Consider the following 19,461-nt stretch of genomic DNA (forward strand, 5'->3'; position numbering starts at 1 on the left):
CAGTAAAGGATCTCTGCAAGCTCTCCAGGTCAGCAATTTCTCCAGCTTTGAAAGGGGCTGTCATTGTGCAGCAGTATTCCACTCTAGAGAGTACTAGCGTCCCTAAAAGTATCATCATCGGTATAGCATCTCTAGTGTGAAAGGTTCTTGTTATCCAACCTGTCATTTTTCTTGCAGTTGTGACAGGTACTCTATTGTGTTCTTTAAAGGTAAGGTCTTCCGACATCAGTACACCGAAATCCTTTACATTGCCTTTCCGTTCAATGTTATGATTTGACTGAGTTTTGTACGTGGTTTCCGTTTTTATATTTTCATTTTTTCCGTAGCGCATGAGCTGGAACTTATCTTCGTTAAACATCATGTTAAGAAACAATTAGAACAGCGTGCGGGCATGCGAATTCGCAAATACTTTATGAGCTATATGCCTCCAATTTCAGTTGCGTTTTGTCATTGGCACTACAATTTCTGTGTTTGAGATTAAATTTCTATGGTCTAAACCTCTGTTTCCAGGAATTGGTGATCCAGTCCTCTTGATATGAAGATTTAAGTGCCTTGGTTGGACCCTAAGTGTCCCTAATTAAGTACCTAATTTTCTGGGGAATTAACACGCGATTAGTCCTATAGTTGGGAGTGGGAGGCGTAGACCATGTGGCCTGGATGTCCAGATTACATAGTTAGACTTTGGGCACGTGATCTGGCTCCCATTGCTGAGATTCGTGTTTTTTTCGTCTGATGCGTTTCCCCTTAGAGAGAGCGTCCCAAGTCTGTGGAATGGTTGTCCACATCCTCGAAACCAAAGTTCCCACAGTAGATTCCGCCAAGTGTGTGTTACGAGGGTTTGGTAATTCCAGTATAACAAGTATTTTTTGTAAGATTTTAACCAGCGTAAAAATACCGAGTAGTAGACGAGATTGCTTGGTTTTGCATTACCTTCAAGCAGTTCACTCCTGTTCAAACATTGACTTTGGCCTCGGTGCGTGTGTTTGCCTCCGGGACTCTGTGACCTTGCTGTAAACTAAGCTGGAGGAAATGTTGATCTTCCGCTATAAATGCTTGGCTTATAATTCTTAAACTGAATGCGAATTAATAGCATCAGTATCTAAAAAAAAATTCCACTATTGTCGAAAAACTTCCGTCAGAGGAAGATGTGTGTTGTAACAATAATATTGTGAGTGCAGTTGTTAAGGATTATCTCTAACACTTAATTTTTTATGGTGTTGATTTACGGGCTACGAAGGCTCCGCACCCCCCCCCCCCACCACCACTTTCATGATTTGTTTTGGTGTTGGGCTGAAAGCCTGTTAACCATAAGAATACCATCACAGTAGCTTATTAACAAGCCAACATGTACACGCAGCAGTAACAAGCCAACATGTACACGCAGCATTAGCAAGCAAGCATGTATGCACACGCAGCATCTACAAGCCATCATGTACGCGCAGCATTAACAAGCCAACATGTACATGCAGCATTAACAAGCCAGCATGTACACGCAGCATTAACAAACCAGAATATACATGCTGCATTAGCAAGCCAGCATGTACACGCAGCATTAGCAAGCCAGCATGTACACGCAACATTAACAAGCCAGCATGTGCACGCAGCATTAACAAGCCAGCATGTATACGCAACATTAGCAAGCCAGCATGTACACGCCACATTAGCAAGCCAGCATGTACACGCAACATTAGCAAGCCAGCATGTACACGCAGCATTAACAAGTCAACATGTACACGCAGCATTAACAAGCCAACATGTACACGCAGCATTAACAAGCCAACTTGTACACGCAGCATTAACAAGCCACCATGTACACGCCGCATTAACAAGCCAGCATGTACACGCCACATTAACAAGCCAGCATATACACGCAGCATTAACAAGCCAGCATGTACACGCCACATTAACAAGCCAGCATGTACACGCAGCATTAGCAAGCTAGCATTTACACGCAGCATTAACAAGCCAACTTGTACACGCAGCATTAACAAGCCAACTTGTACACGCAGCATTAACAAGCCAACTTGTACACGCCACATTAACAAGCCAGCATGTACGCGCAGCATTAGCAAGCCAGCATGTAAAATAAACGCATCGTATATACATCGAGAAGCGGGACACGTCTTTTGGTGTATATATTCCTTGAGTTTTCGTGTTATGATGTTCAGTTTAATTCGTTTACTTTGCACCCCTCACTCGTCCTGTAAATGGTAGCGAAGAATGTTAGAGGCACATAATGGGATTGATACAAGTCACATCGTACACAAGACGATTCTCCAGCGAATTTTTTTAAACTTATTTTTAAGCTAACCTAGCTCAACCCAACCTAACCTAACTTACCCAACTGAAACCAATACATCCTAACCTAAGCTAATACAGCCTAGCGTAACAATGTATACGCTTTTAACGAACAGAAAACAAGCTTCGTCGAATCGTTTCGTGTCCAAAATCACCAGGTCCCCAATGGGAACAAGAAATTGACAAGCTCTTTGCATGTAATACACGCGCCATTCCCTTGACAGTTGTTAAGAATACCAGACGATTGGTGATATTGTTTTCAAGCCATGATCATCTATCCATATCTATATGAGAGGATGTTTGCTAGTCCAAGGCTTGTGGCTAGAGGCTTGAGGCCAGACGGAAGTTAAGGGGAGAAATTGGGTGGTTTATGCACCCACCTTATAGAACAAGTTGCCTAACAAGCCCAGTTTTCCTGAAATTATATATTTTTCAAATTTTTCTTGTGGAATGACAATAAATCTTTGCATTATATTACATTATTTTGTTTTTAAATCGAGTTTAAACTAAGAAATTCTTAATATAATATAATAATATTACTTGGAATGAACCATTCTGGAAAAACATATTTCAAAATAACGATAATCACTGCTTGTTAGGGAAATCGGGTCTTGCATACTAGGCCAAGTAGTGCGGTTCTGGATGTTAGGTACGAGATTATATATATATATATATATATATATATATATATATATATATATGTATATATATATATATATATATATATATATATAAATATATATATATATATATATATATATGAAGGATGGAGGAGGGAAGAAAGAGGGGAAGAAAGAAAAAGTGGGTGGAAGAAGGGGTGGGGGGGGGGGGCGAGAGAGACTATCCTGGGCTCTGCCAGCTGACCCTTCTTGTAATATATATATTAAAATAACGTTTTCTTCTAAAATTTTACGGCAAGCATATGTCAGCTATGTAAAGAATCGCAGCAACGTTGACATAAATACATTAAAGCATCAATATGTTTAGCTACGTTGATAAATAAATGTTCGAATAATGGAAGGTGTCAACTGGTGAGTAGTTGAGGTGTTGACTGTGACCCGCGAGCAGACACCGGCGGGGCGCCGCCCCAGTGACCACTGTGTCCTCACGCTTTGGTCTTGTGCTCAAGTGAGACACTTTAATACGGTACAGAATGAAGAGTAATGGTTGTATAAAGTGCTACGCTAACGGTATTGACAAACACGTGAGCGAGGATGAGTGTGTGTGCCGCCAGAGGCTGTGAGAGGAGAGAGGAAACATGTGAGCCAAACTCCCGCCTTCATGGTGTCGTCTCCGCAGCTCTAGGTAAGTAATATTCACCACTTGTAAATACTGTTGCGCTTTAATCAACGTCTCATTATCAGGTACATAAAATGTTTGAAATGTGATTTTTGCACAAGTTTGGAGGAAAGTAAGATTAATTCAAGCTTAGGTTACCATATTCCAGAATCCTCTAGCCTAACCTATACACTTGCTACCCCCTATACCCTCTTGCTTTCCCCTATACCCTCTTGCTTCCCCCTATACCCTCTTGCTCCCCCCTATACCCTCTTGCTCCCCCCTATACCCCCTTGCTCCCCTCCTATAGCTCTTGCTCGCCCCTATACCCTCTTGCTCCCCCCTATACCTTCTTGCTCCTCCCTATACCCTCTTGCTCCCCCCTATAGCTCTTGCTCCCCTATAGCCTCTTGCTACCCCGTATACCCTCTAGCTCCCCCTATACCCTCTTGCTCCCCCCTATACCCTCTTGCTCCCCCCCTACACCCTCTTGCTCCCCCCCTATACCCTCTTGCCCCCCCCCCTATACCCACTTGCTCCCCCCTATACCCTCTCGCTCCCCCCTATACCCCGTTTCTCACCTGTATACCCCTCTGTCTCACTCCTATACCCCTCTGTCTCACTCCTCTACCCCTCTGTCTCACTCCTCTACCCCTCTGTCTCACTCCTATACCCCACTCAATACCCATATATACACTGCTATAGTCTGCCCCTTGTATGGTCGACATTGTGTCATTAAGGCTCAATCCCCAATTCAGCCTATAACTGAATAAATTAATCATTAATGGCAAATTGTACAAAAGACACTCGAGGAACACTATAATTTTTAGACCAACAGGTAAACTCAACAATATAATTACGCTTAAAGTGAAAACATTCCTTATGTAAGGGAGTTTTCACTGGGTAACTCAAACTACAGAAAAGAATTTTCAAATCCAACCTACAGGATCGATTGGGCAGAAAAGCACACCTATTAGAGCCTGCAGTTATACCCTGTCTCCAACGTTAATGGCCTGGGGGTAATTCTAAGGAACTGTGAAAATGTGTAATAAAACTTGAAGACACAAATAGATTTACTGATCCACATCCAAGTACTTGATCAAAATTAATGGTGGATATTAGCAGAGGTAGCAATATATCTAGCGAAAAAAATAAATAAAGGGACACTTAAAGTACACATAAATGAATGTCCAACACCGGGAGGCCTGGTCAGAGACCGGGCCGCGGGAACCTTGACCCCTGGAACGACTGCAGAGTAATCAAGGATGTCCATTCCAGCCAAAGTCCTGCCTGCTTCTGGGGGTTTCATACCCGCCAAACACACACCGAAACTACGACGTTGGTACAACGTTCGAACAAGTTTTAACACCTCCTAACCAGTTATAACAACCAATATATCAAGTTGTAACAACGTTCTAATACGTCATAAACACGTTAAGCCAAGATGTAACAACTTTATTACAAGCTGTAACAAGCGGAAAATAGAGACAGTTTCGGTTTGTGTTTCCAGGGTATCTAGCAGGGGAGTAAGGGGGTTTCAGCTCTATCCCCTCCAGTTGTTGACAAATTTACATATCTGCCATTTAACTTGAGCTAAACAATCACTTAGAGACAAACAATGGCATACGTACAGTAATGGTGGGTGGTCACTAGACATGACACCGATGCCACACCTCATATAGTCATAAACCTGACAATTGTGTACTACCTCTCTACTCTATCCTAGCTTACATTAATAACATGTTAATACTACAACTTAGAACTCCTTAGCAACGCTTATGCAAATTACACACTACCTATATAGGATATTACAGCCTCTGTATACCCATATCATCTCTAATTAAATTTAAATAGGCTTAGTTTGATTTACATATCCTATTATACATTAATTACTCAATGTCAGTATGTAAATTATCTTCCTAACAATTAAATATAAGATATAACACTTCACTTTAAACTTTGTTATCTTTATTTAATAAAATACAATATAAATCGTATATACATAAATTTACAAGGCAATACTACATTACATATACAGTAGTATAATTCTCAGTAAACAAATGTTTCATATTATCACAGAGCATGAACTTTAAACCCCTAAATGTTATGAGACTGAAATAATATTTAAGCCTCATGAAATTTATAAACAATTTGCCTCTACTATTTTCTCTAAATCTACATTTGCATATACGAGATGCTAAATAAGTCTGCAACATTTCACCTTAAGACTGAACTCAGATCTGTTAGTATGCAAATTCACGTAACCAGATTTATTATTAAATAAATTTATTATTAAATACAGTTATGGCGACACTACTATAACATATCTCTTACTTCCCCTTCACTCTCTTACTCCCCCCTTCACTCTCTTACTCCCCCTTCACTCTTACTCCCCTTCACTCTCTTACTTCCCTTCACTCTCTTACTCCCCCCTTCACTCTCTTACTTCCCCTTCACTCTCTTACTTCCCCTTCACTCTCCTACTCCCCCTTCACTCTCCTACTCCCCCTTCACTCTCACTCCCCATTCACTCTCTCACTCCCCCTTCACTCTCACTCCCCCTTAAATTTCTCACCTCCCCCTCACCTCGTGAGACTCTAAAGACCAAGGGTCAACACAGTTATATTTTTTTATTCTTAGATATAAACATTATTTAAATCTACATTTGTCATTGACATTTAAGACAAGAGATTTACTTCATTCAAACTCTGTGAAATTGGTTATTTGCTACATTGTATGAAGCATGACAGCTATACAGTATGCTCGATATATTATACACACAGCTCGATATGGCTAAGTCTTTGATAAAAGTGGTCAAATTTGACATGATATAAATCAATATGTAGGGGGCAAAAGTATTCTTTATGGCCAGGAGGGAACGCACACGGTTCACACAGAAGTGTATTTTTAATTGCATAAATATTTGACAGTTTCATTTAATCCTTAGCTCTGTTAGGGATTAAAGTAAATTCGAAGGTTTGAAAGCAAATATATATATTATATTTAATACATGTGTAATATGTTAGGGATTGAGAAGTTTTTTCTTACTCTTCCGGAGGTGTAAGCTCCGGAAGTCAACCTGTGTCCTTATTTTTTTCTTTATTAAATAATATACAATATAAAAATCATATTTACATCACTTTACAAGGAAAAATACTACATTTATATATATTGAATATAATAGGAGTCCTTATTTAGCGGAACTAAACACCGTCCATACATAAGAACGGACGATTTAAGAATCACCCAAGCATACCTGTTCGCCCAACCTTGGCTGGTTAAACCCACCCCCCTCCTCTCCCATATACTTATCCAGTATGTTTTTGAAACATGTCAAAATTTGTTTCAATAACGCTAAGCGGCAGCCCATGCCATTCATACACAGATCAGCCCACGTACACTCGTATTTCCAAGTCAGCAGTACTTCCCTATATCCTCCCCTGAAACAAAATAACTTCAGCATGTACTCGGCGTTGCGGTACAAGTTGGACATGATTATATATATATATATATATATATATATATATATATATATATATATATATATATATATATATATATATATGTGTGTGTGTGTATGTATATATATATATATATAAATTTGCACCACCTCTGGTGCAAATATGGGGGGACTCATAGCCTCGTAGAACTACTATCATGAGTAATTTGAGTGGGGCAGATTTTTTGTATCTTTATTTAATAAAATACTATATAAATCATATATACTTAAAATTACAAAGCAATAATTCATTACATATACATTAGGGCAGATTGAGGAAATCCTGACCACTAGGTCTTTAGATATGTCCAGAGTCAGCTGCTTGTATTATAAATACATTCGTGGTGTAAACTTTCCAGGTAGCCTAACCCTGTATTGCAGCATCATGGCAGAAACTCAACTTGCTTGTTGCATAATATATATCTCATGCATAGTTTTACATTTTTATGAACTTGTATAAAAAGAATCCCTGTACCAACTTCAAATGATGTTTAATATTTTTTTTTTGTCCCGGGGTATTAGTAAGTAATTACTATGGTAAAGCCAGCACGGCTGTACAAAATTTTAAATCCGAGAGGATTTACGCATGTTCAATTAACGAAACCATGGAAAAAATTTGCCATTCTTGTTGGTTTAAACAACATTTGAAAAGGCATTTGTAAACATGTGCTCCTTGTAGAGTATAGTTTATATAAAAAATAATTCATTACATATGCTGAAAATCCTATCTTGAAAATAAATATTTTGAGATGATCGGTTTAGCCTAATGTACATTTTACAGACTCAACAATTCAGACACTTTCAATTCACGGGGTTACGGCTCATGCTCGGTGATGATATGGAAAATTTCTTTACTGAGAATTATATAAAATATATGTAAGTGTAATCATTTTCCCTGTAAATTAATGTACATGTAATCTCTAAAACTGTAAATCATTTTAAAAAATAAGTATAACATTTATGGGTTTACAGTTCATGCTCTGTGATAATATGAAACATTTGTTTTCTGAGAATTATACTACTGTATATGTAATGTAGTATTTCCTTGTAAAACTGATGTATATTTAATTTATATTGTATATTATAACATAAAGATAAAAAAAATCACATCTTCAGCTTAAAAGAATCTGCTTCAAAGATGCTGATGGCCCAGAGTTCTCCCATATGAGATAGGCTCAGACCCACAGCATCCAATCAGCGACCAAGAGGAAGGGAGGAAATAACATTGATGCTACGTATAAACGTTGTAGGTTATATATATATATATATATATATATATATATATATATATATATATATGTATATATATATATATATATATATATATATATATATATATATATATATATATATATAATGTATGTTGTACCTAGTAGCCAGAACGTCGTACTCGGCCTATTATGCAAGGCCCTATTTGCCTAATAAGCCAAGTTTTCTCTGATATATTATATATATAAGAAGAGGGGTGGTAGAAGAAAATATCAAAGTGTTCAGTGAGGATCCACAAGGTCTTCTCTGAGTACTCTTTATTTTCTTCTCTGAGGCTATGGGTCCCTACACTTGCACCAGAGGTGGTACCCCTTATATTTATATATATATGTATATATATATATATATATATGTCGTACCTAATAGCCAGAACGCACTTCTCAGCCTACTATGCAAGGCCCGATTTGCCTAATATGCCAAGTTTTCCTGAATTAATATATTTTCTCTAATTTTTTTCTTATGAAATGATAAAGCTACCCATTTCATTATGTATGTGGTCAATTTTTTTTATTGGAGTTAAAATTAACGTAGATATATGACCGAACCTAACCAGCCCTACCTAACCTAACCTAACCTATCTTTATAGGTTAGGTTAGGTTAGGTAGCCGAAAAAGTTAGGTTAGGTTAGGTTAGGTAGGTTAGGTAGTCGAAAAACAACTATTTCATGAAAACTTGGCATATTAGGCAAATCGGGCCTTGCATAGTAGGCTGAGAAGTGCGTTCTGGCTATTAGGTACGACATATATATATATATATATATATATATATATATATATATATATATATATATATATATATATATATATATATATATATATATATATATATATATATATATATATATATATATATATATATATATATATATATTTATATATAGGATCAAAGGCAAATAATGTCTTGGAATATTGGATGCTTGCAGCTATGGGCTTAAGAATTATCCAAGATTAAACTGTTTCCGGGTGATGGTGATCAATACTGGTGAATATCCAGCGAGGAGGGAGCAGCTCCGTGCTTGTAGTGGACCGGCTGGGATTACCAGTACTTACGCTAGGCAGTCGAGGAGGGATGTCCTGAACCCCGCACTCTGTCTTATATGGTTGTCTATATTCACCTATTTGAGCCTGCAGTATAGAGTTCTTAGCTCTTGGACCCCGGCTTTCCACCGTCGGTTCTTTAAAAGTGCCGAATCACTCCCACACATCCCTAGGATACATCTATAGCAGCTAACTCCCAAGTACCTATTTGCTGCTAGGTGAACAAAGGCAACAAGTAACAGGAAACGCTGTTACAATCGTTTCTATTAGGGCATGGATTGAACCCGGGTCTCTTGATTGTGAGCCGAGGAGGTTGTGTGTGTGTGTGGGCGCGCGAGAGAACAGTTTGTTTTGTATGGCTGCTTGTGTATGTGTTTGCACATGTATATTTGTACGTGTATATGTGCGCTGGGCTGTCAGTTCTCACACGTGGGGGGATATACATGGTGTGTGTGTGCCTTTGTTACAGGAGTTTGGCCCCTCAACTGGGAAGCAACGGCCCACTGTTAATATAATTTCATATTCAGTTTGGTTGTGTCTCATCTTAGACACCAAATCTGAATCGTGTTGTATTGTGTTGTATTGTATTGTATTGTATTGTATTGTGTTGTATTGTATGTGTTGCATTGTGTTGTATTGTATGTGTTGCATTGTGTTGTATCGTGTTATATGCATTGTATATTGTGTGGTCGTGAGGATTTGCTGGGATTTAATCCGTGCTGGCCTGAAGCCTACAGTGAGGATTGATTGATAAGGTAATCCCGCCTGTGTCGATTCTAAGCTTACACATTGCCAGTATATATATATATATATATATATATATATATATATATATATATATATATATATATATATATATATATATATATATATATATTATTGAATGGTCCTCAAGCTCAGATATCACTAACTATAAAATAAGCAATTACAAAGTGGCCCTAAACAGTCATATGAATTTATCACTGGCAGTATCAGCTCTACATTTTGGTAGGTTGAAGGGAGTTTACGCTCATAACTGGCGCGAGGTATATGCTTAACACACAAGATACACTCAGATACTGAAGTGTTTCTACAGCCGCGCTAAACATCGCTATGGGGACGGTGAAGACATAAATGGTTGGGTGCTTTAACGTAGTAATAGGCAACATAGTAAAATAATCAATCACTGAATACAAGTACCGCTATATTGAGAACGGACCGAGACGTTTGAGCACGTCTCCTCACATCTGAGGCTTCTGTTAATCTTGTAGTAAATAGGTTTATGGGAGATAGGTAACTGTTGAGGTTTGCATCCGAGGAAGGTCAGTAATTACCCTAGGCTAGGGTAACTTCCATTAGCCAAGCAAGCTTCCTTTCGCTGACAATGGGAAAACAGGAACCAAACTACCCAGATAGGTTTAAAAGGTGCGTTGTCAAATCTTGCGAGGAAATTTCATCCCCCTGTGATCATAAGAGAAGCGACTGATTGTATGAACAACGCTCTGATGCTTTCTAGTATGGGTGTAGATCAAGTTGCTGGTTACATAAGTCGCGCTGTTATAACAGGATTGGTGAATTGGGTAACAGTTGCCTTTCACTTTCCTTGCTGTTAAAGGTTTCCATGATCCGGTGGTATTGGTGGAGTGATGTTCCCACAGTCGGACATTGACGACGCTGTGGGCAGAAGACATCACCGATAATACCGAGACTCGGTCTATAACACCTTCGTCCCACTCCATCTGGCAACCCTAAAGAACCTCCATTGTGTTTTTAACCCGTTATTGACAGCTCTCTCGTGCGGGGGCACTCGTTTGTAAAAAACCATTCACCATCTCCTTTTTTATGCTCTCCTTTTATACACTTATTTATTTGGTATTCTGTAACAATGCCCGTATCAGTGTTTGTTGATCATATAAATTTGTTGACAAATAAAATGCAATACTGTTTTTAAGGAGTTTTAAAAGTAAAGGGAACAACTGCAATGTCCAAACTCTAATTATTTTAACAGATAAATGTTTATACTCTCATAAAAAGTATGCTATTGCGTGAATATTTTTTTGGAAACTTGTGAATGTTATTGCATTCTGGAATAGTGAAAGGCTCATTTTTGCTTAGGAAATGTGTGATACTGTGGATACACACAGTATCGCACATTATATAATATATATATATATATATATATATATATATATATATATATATATATATATATATATATATATATATATATATATATATATAGGTATATATAGATATAGATATATATAGATATAGATATATATAGATATATATAGATATATGTCGTACCTAATAGCCAGAACGCACTACTCGGTCTGGTATGCAAGGGCAGATTTGCCTACTAATTGATTTTCGCTATTTTAAAAAAATTATAATTGGTTTATTTTAAATAATACTATTACATTATATTAAGAACAAAAATAACTGACTTAGTTACCATAGTTTAAGTTAGGGTAATATAGGTTAGGTAGGCTAATTTTAACTTAAATTAAAAAAAATGAACTCATATATAATGTATTGGAAAGCTTTATCATTTCATGAGAATTTTTGTTTAGAAAAATGTAAATAGTATATTTTGGTAGCAGTCTTTCCTGTAGGCATATATTATTGATTGTGACCGAAAGGGTGAGACACGAGTACTATCACATCAGTAACACACGCTAAGGCAGCGAACATTGGACATTGCCTTCAAGAATATGGAGAGGAACGTTTTCAAAATGCTTTATGTAGTTACACCCGACCAATGCTACGTTAAGTCCAGAAGTATTTTTAGCGTGGGGTTCACTATTCAAAAACACAAAATGAATATTGGAAAGTACAATGGTTTGTCACTAAACTAATCCCCGAATGGAGGGACTGAAACTCTGGGATAGACTGATGAATCTGATCCTAATGTAGCTGGTTGAAGGACGTGATCCATAAGGATGTGAGGAGGCATTTTTCTTGTATAAGGACAGCAAGGAAGAGGAACTAACTAGAAGGGGAAATACGTGACACCTTCATCAATAGTTTTAAAAGCAGGTATGACAGAAACAGATTCAAGAGTCCTTGTAGTAGATGATCAACAATCAGAGGCACCACCCAGAATATGAAGTTAGTTTAGACCTGTAACCTCCGCTAGGTTAGAATTCTTAAGGAAGAGGCTGCGTACACAGACACGAAGTGACAGAGAGAGAGACACGCAGACAGAGAGATAGAGATACACGGAGAGATAGAGAGATACGGAGAGACAGAGAGAGAGAGATACACGGAGAGATTGAGATATACGGAGAGACAGAGAGATAGAGATATACGGAGAGACAGAGAGAGAGACACGAAGAGACAGACTCACGGGAACACAGTGTCTTGCCGCAAAAATCACTGGTACTTTACCTTGGGAAGAGGCCGTAGTCAGGGTATTTTGTATGTTAATGCAACTAGATTTTTGTCCATTATCCGGAGCTTTGTTTGAATAGTTTTTTGTATGTATATGTATGAATATGCAGCCACGTGTGTGTGTGTGTGTGTGTGTATGTATGTGTGAATATATATATTCACACATACACACGAATATATATATATATATATATATATATATATATATATATATATATATATATATATATATATATATATATATATATATATATATATATATATAATATAATGTATGTATAATTAGACTTACAAGCAATTACAAATAGCCAGCTTACACCTGGATTTGTTATATCAAGTGCAAGAACTGGTTGGTTTAACCCCCCTCCCCCCATCCCCATTACCGACCAATGAGGATACAGGACCAGATTACCCGATCCTCTCAACATAGTAACCATCTCTCCTGCATGAAATGCGTATTGCTGTATTTTGTCGTTTTGAATTTACTGTATGCCTCTGAGGATGCTATTGACCCGTCTCTTATCGAATACTTAGTTTACCTGTGTAGTAGCTCCTGAGTACGTTTTTCAGTTCAATTCAAGTACGTTTATTGAGACAATAAAATACACCTCAAAGGGATAGAGTAGCCTAGGCTATCTAGGCTATTTCTACCCTCCTACGTTTTTCAGTGGGGATCATTAGCTTCAGAGGTTCTAGCCGGTGCACTCAGGTCTAGCATTTGTCAAGCATTTACGAAACCTGTACATCTTTCCTCAATCATAATAGCTTTGTTTAAATTGATTTAAAAGTTTATGAGCTTCTAAATTTCACAATCCAAGATTATTATTGTTATACAAAATCTTCGTAGCGCTTTGGAGCACATAAACTGTTAAATAAATGTAAAGCCGCTATGAATGAGGAAAGATGTGCAGGTTTCGTAAGAGGATTCATAAATGCTTGACAAATCCTGGCCCTGGAGCCCCACAAGCACTGTTATCACTGATGAGGGAGATGTTTCTCGCGGGCTAAAATGAACTGGAAGTCAATAGGTGAAAATGATGTGCATCTTAAAAATAATTATTATCAGACTGTCGGTAAGATATTGAGCGGGAGTCGAAGATGAGCGTGGCCCGTCCTCTGAATTGGCGACCACCCGCCACTTCAGACGCGTGTGGGGATTGATTGATTGATGAAGGTTAAACAACGCAAGAGGTGGCTTGATGAATAGGGCATGAATAGACCGTAGTTGTTAGATGTCTGGATTGAATGTGGTTTTTGGTCGTGTAGCATCTTGAAGCGTCTCTGGGTCACTGTGTCTATGGCGAAAAAATATTTAATTATGAGTTCGTTGTTAATGACACGTGACTGATCGTTGAACATTTGTCATGAGATTAACTTGTTTGTCTGGTCCCCCCCCCTCCTCCTGCCTCCTGTTTGGGTTTATGTATTTCATATTTGTGCCTGCAAGACTAGGCTGTTAGCTCTTGGACCCCGCCTTTCTAAACTTCGGTTGTCTAATATGCTGATTCCCGACCTATTAGACCTCTTTCATGTCTTCTACATATATTTATCTTAACATCCCCAGGATGCAGCCCTTAGCAATTCCAGGTACCTGTTTACTACTAAGCGAACAGAGTCATACAGTGAAGGAAACTCTGCCCATTTATTTCTGCCTCGGCCTGGAATGTGTGTGTGTCTCTGATACCTAGAATCAATCAAGCCAATGCATTGCAGCTGGCTATGATTAGCTGCACTGAATGAGCTTGACTGATTCTACCGTTTAATAGAACCGTACAGACATCGCTAGTTTAGTTAGCATGCTATCAGACACTCCAAATAACTAGAGACTCGTTAGCACGTTGAAGCCTCGCCGTTACTGTATGTGATGAAGCTTATGGAGGAGCCAAGACCTGGTGAAGTGTCATATCCAGTGGCACAGTGGTCTACGTTTCTGGCTCATAGCCCAAGGTCCCGGTTTAATTCCAACGGTAGGCAGAGGCTTTTGGGCAATGTTTCCGTTTATCTGATGGCTGTGTTTACCTTAAATGAAATCGTTACCCGGGAGTTAGGCAACAGTTATGGGCTTCATCCTGTTAAAGGTCAGTGGAAGGCCCAGGGAAATCCTCGATAAACCTGTAAGTACAGGCTTCCTGTCCCCAACAACATAACCCATCTACCAACAGCCTCGTTCAGTTGGCTGGGTGCCTGACCCTTACAGCATCCAGCGTCCATGGTCAAAACTCAGCCAACTCGTACACCGGAGTGTGTCCGGTTAACAGCGTGTTAACGGACCTTGATGAATGTACTCGCAGTTTAAACTGACTGTCATGTACCTTTGCTGTCATCCAAAACGCCATTCACACAGTACCAGCCTGGCCGAGCGCGGCTAAGCGTGGCCGAGCGCGACTGGGCGTGGCTGAGCGCGGACGTGCATTGAAACTCGCTTTGTTTATTCATTTATTTATTGGTTTTAGAGTTGGTCGAGTCAGCTTACGATCCTTGGCTAAATGGGGATCCAAGGACGGTAAAACTGTCATTATTAGTTTACAGAACATGAGCTTTTTGATGAAAGTTTTACTTCTCAAAATATTGTATCCTGTGAACACATTTTTATTAACATGATTTTTATGGAATTTCCTCTCAGTGGGTGAGTATAAACAGGAGCTGTAGCGTATGGCCAATAGGAGCTCGTATGGGACAATAGGAGCTATATAAACTGACCCGATTAAAAAGGAACCTCGTAATAATGGATATTCCAATTTTTTTTATTCCTAGTGGAAATGTGATTGATAATAACAAAGCATGAACGAAGATCACGCAAAGTTCTCAATAACTTGACGTAAACGTGCGTCTGGTCTATATACTTATTATTTTGGAAATAACGAACCAATTTGGTTAAGTCCGCTCCCGCACCTACATGTTTCCTGCTTGTATCACAGTAACAATGTTGAGGATGTGGAGGAGGGAGGGAGTTATTAGGGGAAAGCGCCAAGCCATACGACTATATAGCACTGGGAAGGGGTCAGGATAAGGCACGGGAGACATCTCCCGTCACGCACGGTGCAGTCGCACCTCCACAGATCTCCAGTATCAGCTCTTGATACTGGTAATAGCTCAAAAGGGCCACCACTTACGGGCTATTCATGCCCGTGCCACCTTTTGGGTGGCTTAATCTTCATCAATCAATCATCAACGGTGCCCAACCATTTGGTCCATCGCGGGATCGAACGTCGGGCCTGCAGGAAGCGAAGTGGTCGCTGTAGCGTCCAGGTGAAGGCAGAGTCACGACAACACTCAACAGAGCTGTGGCCCCTGGAGCCCACTTCACAACCCCTCTACCACACTCTCTCCTCTTACCTCATCCCATCCTCTCCCTCAAACGTCGCATCTTTAACGGAGTCGACCAATCCGTTAAAAATGCGACGTACTAATACAAATTACAGCTCCATAATATTGACGTTTTCTATGTATCGATCTTGATATGTTTGGTGGGTTGATGGGGTTCGTACGTTTCTGATTAGGCAAAAACAGTTGCCTAGCTGTGGGAATTGCCTCTAGCAAGGGGCCTGACGGCTGAGTGGACAGCGCTCGGTATTCGTAGTCCTAAGGTTCCGGGTTCGATCCACCGGCGGAAGCAGAAACAAATGGACAGTTTCTTTCACCCCTGATGCGCCTGTTCACCTAGCAGTAAATAGATACATGAGAGTTAGACAGCTGCTATGAGCTGCTTCCTGGGGATGTGTAACAAAAAGGAGGTCTGGTCGAAAACCGGGCCGCGGGGACGCTAAGCCCCGAAATCAAGATCACCTCAAGAACACTCCCATATACCTATTTACTGCAACGTGAACAGGTGCATCAGGTCAAAGGAAACTTACCCAACCGTCTCTGTCTTGTCCGAGGATTGACCCCGGATTCCTCGGGTGTGAACCGAGAACGTATCCCACTGTGTTTTAGGAATGCTAAAGAATATATAATTATATATAAAATATAGACAATATTAGCGTTTCCATTCACCTGGGCTGTAGGAGACATGAACCGCGGACCCCAGTGTGAGGCCCAAGCTCTATGGACTGGGCTATGAGTAGCCTTAATAAGGAGAGTTACCTTAATAATAAAGAAAAAAAATCCAGTTTGGCAGCAGGAGGCCGATTCTGGAAACTTTCCTTATTATTTTGTTTATATATACAAGAGTTCTTACATTCTTATTAAGACTACTCATAGCCCAGACGATAGAGCTTGGGCCTCACACGTGTGGTGTCCGCGGTTCGAGTCTCCTGCAGCCCAGGTGAAGGGAATGTTTATATCCAGGGAAGAGTGGATGGCAGTTGATTGGCGTTTCATGTAATATTTTGCGCTTGGCTTAGCTGTGACCTTTACCTGTCATATTACATTTCTCTTCATATATAACCCGAATAATAAGCGAGGTTGAAGAAGCCTTCCGGGCCGGCTAGGACCTGAGGCGCCCTCAGGACTCCCTCACCCTCCAGGTCCTTCATCCATGCGGGTTTTATTCTCAAGATGCAGGTACTTGTCATTACTATTCACCCGACTGTAACATATCGCCTTTTTTCGTGAGTAATTACCTAAGTGTAGTTACAGGATGAGAGCTACGCTCGTGGTGTCCCGTCTACCCGGCACTCTTTGTCATATAACGCTTGGAAACTACTGACGGTTTTGGCCTCCACCACCTTCTCACCTAACTTGTTCCAACCGTCTAACACTCTGTTTGCGAAAGTGAATTTTCTTATATTTCTTCGGCATCTTTGTTTATTTAGTTTAATTATGACCTCTTGTTCTTGAAGTTCCAGGTCTCAGGAAATCTTCCTGTGTGTGTGTGTGTGTGTGTACTCACCTAGTTGTACTCACCTAGTTGTGTTTGCGGGGGTTGAGCTCTGGCTCTTTGGTCCCGCCTCTCAACCGTCAATCAACAGGTGTACAGATTCCTGAGCCTATCGGGCTCTGTCATATCTACACTTGAAACTGTGTATGGAGTCAGCCTCCACCACATCACCCCCTAATGCATTCCATTTGTCAACCACTCTGACACTAAAAAAGTTCTTTCTAATATCTCTGTGGCTCATTTGGGCACTCAGTTTCCACCTGTGTCCCCTTGTGCGTGTTCCCCTTGTGTTAAATAGACTGTCTTTATCTACCCTATCAATCCCCTTCAGAATCTTGAATGTGGTGATCATGTCCCCCCTAACTCTTCTGTCTTCCAGCGAAGTGAGGTTTAATTCCCGTAGTCTCTCCTCGTAGCTCATACCTCTCAGCTCGGGTACTAGTCTGGTGGCAAACCTTTGAACCTTTTCCAGTTTAGTCTTATCCTTGACTAGATATGGACTCCATGCTGGGGCTGCATACTCCAGGATTGGCCTGACATATGTGGTATACAAAGTTCTGAATGATTCTTTACACAAGTTTCTGAATGCCGTTCGTATGTTGGCCAGCCTGGCATATGCCGCTGATGTTATCCGCTTGATATGTGCTGCAGGAGACAGGTCTGGCGTGATATCAACCCCCAAGTCTTTTTCCTTCTCTGACTCCTGAAGAATTTCCTCTCCCAAATGATACCTTGTATCTGGCCTCCTGCTCCCTACACCTATCTTCATTACATTACATTTGGTTGGGTTAAACTCTAGCAACCATTTGTTCGACCATTCCTTCAGCTTGTCTAGGTCTTCTTGAAGCCTCAAACAGTCCTCTTCTGTTTTAATCCTTCTCATAATTTTAGCATCGTCCGCAAACATTGAGAGAAATGAATCGATACCCTCCGGGAGATCATTTACATATATCAGAAACAAGATAGGACCGAGTACAGAGCCCTGTGGGACTCCACTGGTGACTTCACGCCAATCGGAGGTCTCACCCCTCACCGTAACTCTCTGCTTCCTATTGCTTAGATACTCCCTTATCCACTGGAGCACCTTACCAGCTACACCTGCCTGTCTCTCCAGCTTATGTACCAGCCTCTTATGCGGTACTGTGTCAAAGGCTTTCCGACAATCCAAGAAAATGCAGTCCGCCCAGCCCTCTCTTTCTTGCTTAATCTGTGTCACCTGATCGTAGAATTCTATCAAGCCTGTAAGGCAAGATTTACCCTCCCTGAATCCATGTTGGCGATTTGTCACGAAGTCCCTTCTCTCCAGATGTGTTACCAGGTTTTTTCTCACGATCTTCTCCATCACTTTGCATGGTATACAAGTCAAGGACACTGGCCTGTGTGTGTGTGTGTGTGTGTGTGTGTGTGTGTGTGTGTGTGTGTGTGTGTGTGTGTGTGTGTGTGTGATGCTTTCCCTTGAATGCGCGAATTCATATTCATATGTAACCACGAATACGTTCGTACATGTATTCGTGTATACATGAATGCTGATATTCGTGTTCACATGTATACAGGTATTCGTGTGTACACGGTCAAATTAACTCGCATATTGTAGGCTGCAACAGTTCCTGACCTTTTTTATTAATTTAGAAAGTTTGGGCCTCCTTTCACGTTGAAAAACTCTCTAAACTTGCGACATTTAGCTAAGTCTGACAGCGCGCGCCTCTATAAGTAGCTACGAGGAGGAATTTTAGGGAGTTCAAACAAGGCAGATATGCTAATGTGTTTGATAGTGCCAGATATAAACATTAGGAAGACGTGAATATTGAGCAACCCACACCAGGTGGAGGTTGAGGGGGGGGGGGTGGTTACCATGGTGGGTAGGCAGGGGGGAGCTAGGGGGAATTAGG

The 19,461-nt window shown here is 40.1% G+C and overlaps 1 long non-coding RNA gene across 1 annotated transcript in view; it reads left to right on the forward strand.

The window, feature by feature from the left end:
* The first annotated feature begins 3,362 nt into the window (after positions 1-3,362).
* The window catches only part of LOC138354979 (uncharacterized), a 188,170-nt gene continuing 172,071 nt past the window's right edge, over positions 3,363-19,461 (forward strand). The window contains exon 1 of the long non-coding RNA XR_011223800.1: positions 3,363-3,603. This is a non-coding gene — a long non-coding RNA (uncharacterized lncRNA). The remainder of the gene's footprint in view (positions 3,604-19,461) is intronic.

This window comes from Procambarus clarkii, chromosome 6 (genome assembly GCF_040958095.1).
Source record: "Procambarus clarkii isolate CNS0578487 chromosome 6, FALCON_Pclarkii_2.0, whole genome shotgun sequence".
Classification (NCBI taxonomy): domain Eukaryota; kingdom Metazoa; phylum Arthropoda; class Malacostraca; order Decapoda; family Cambaridae; genus Procambarus; species Procambarus clarkii.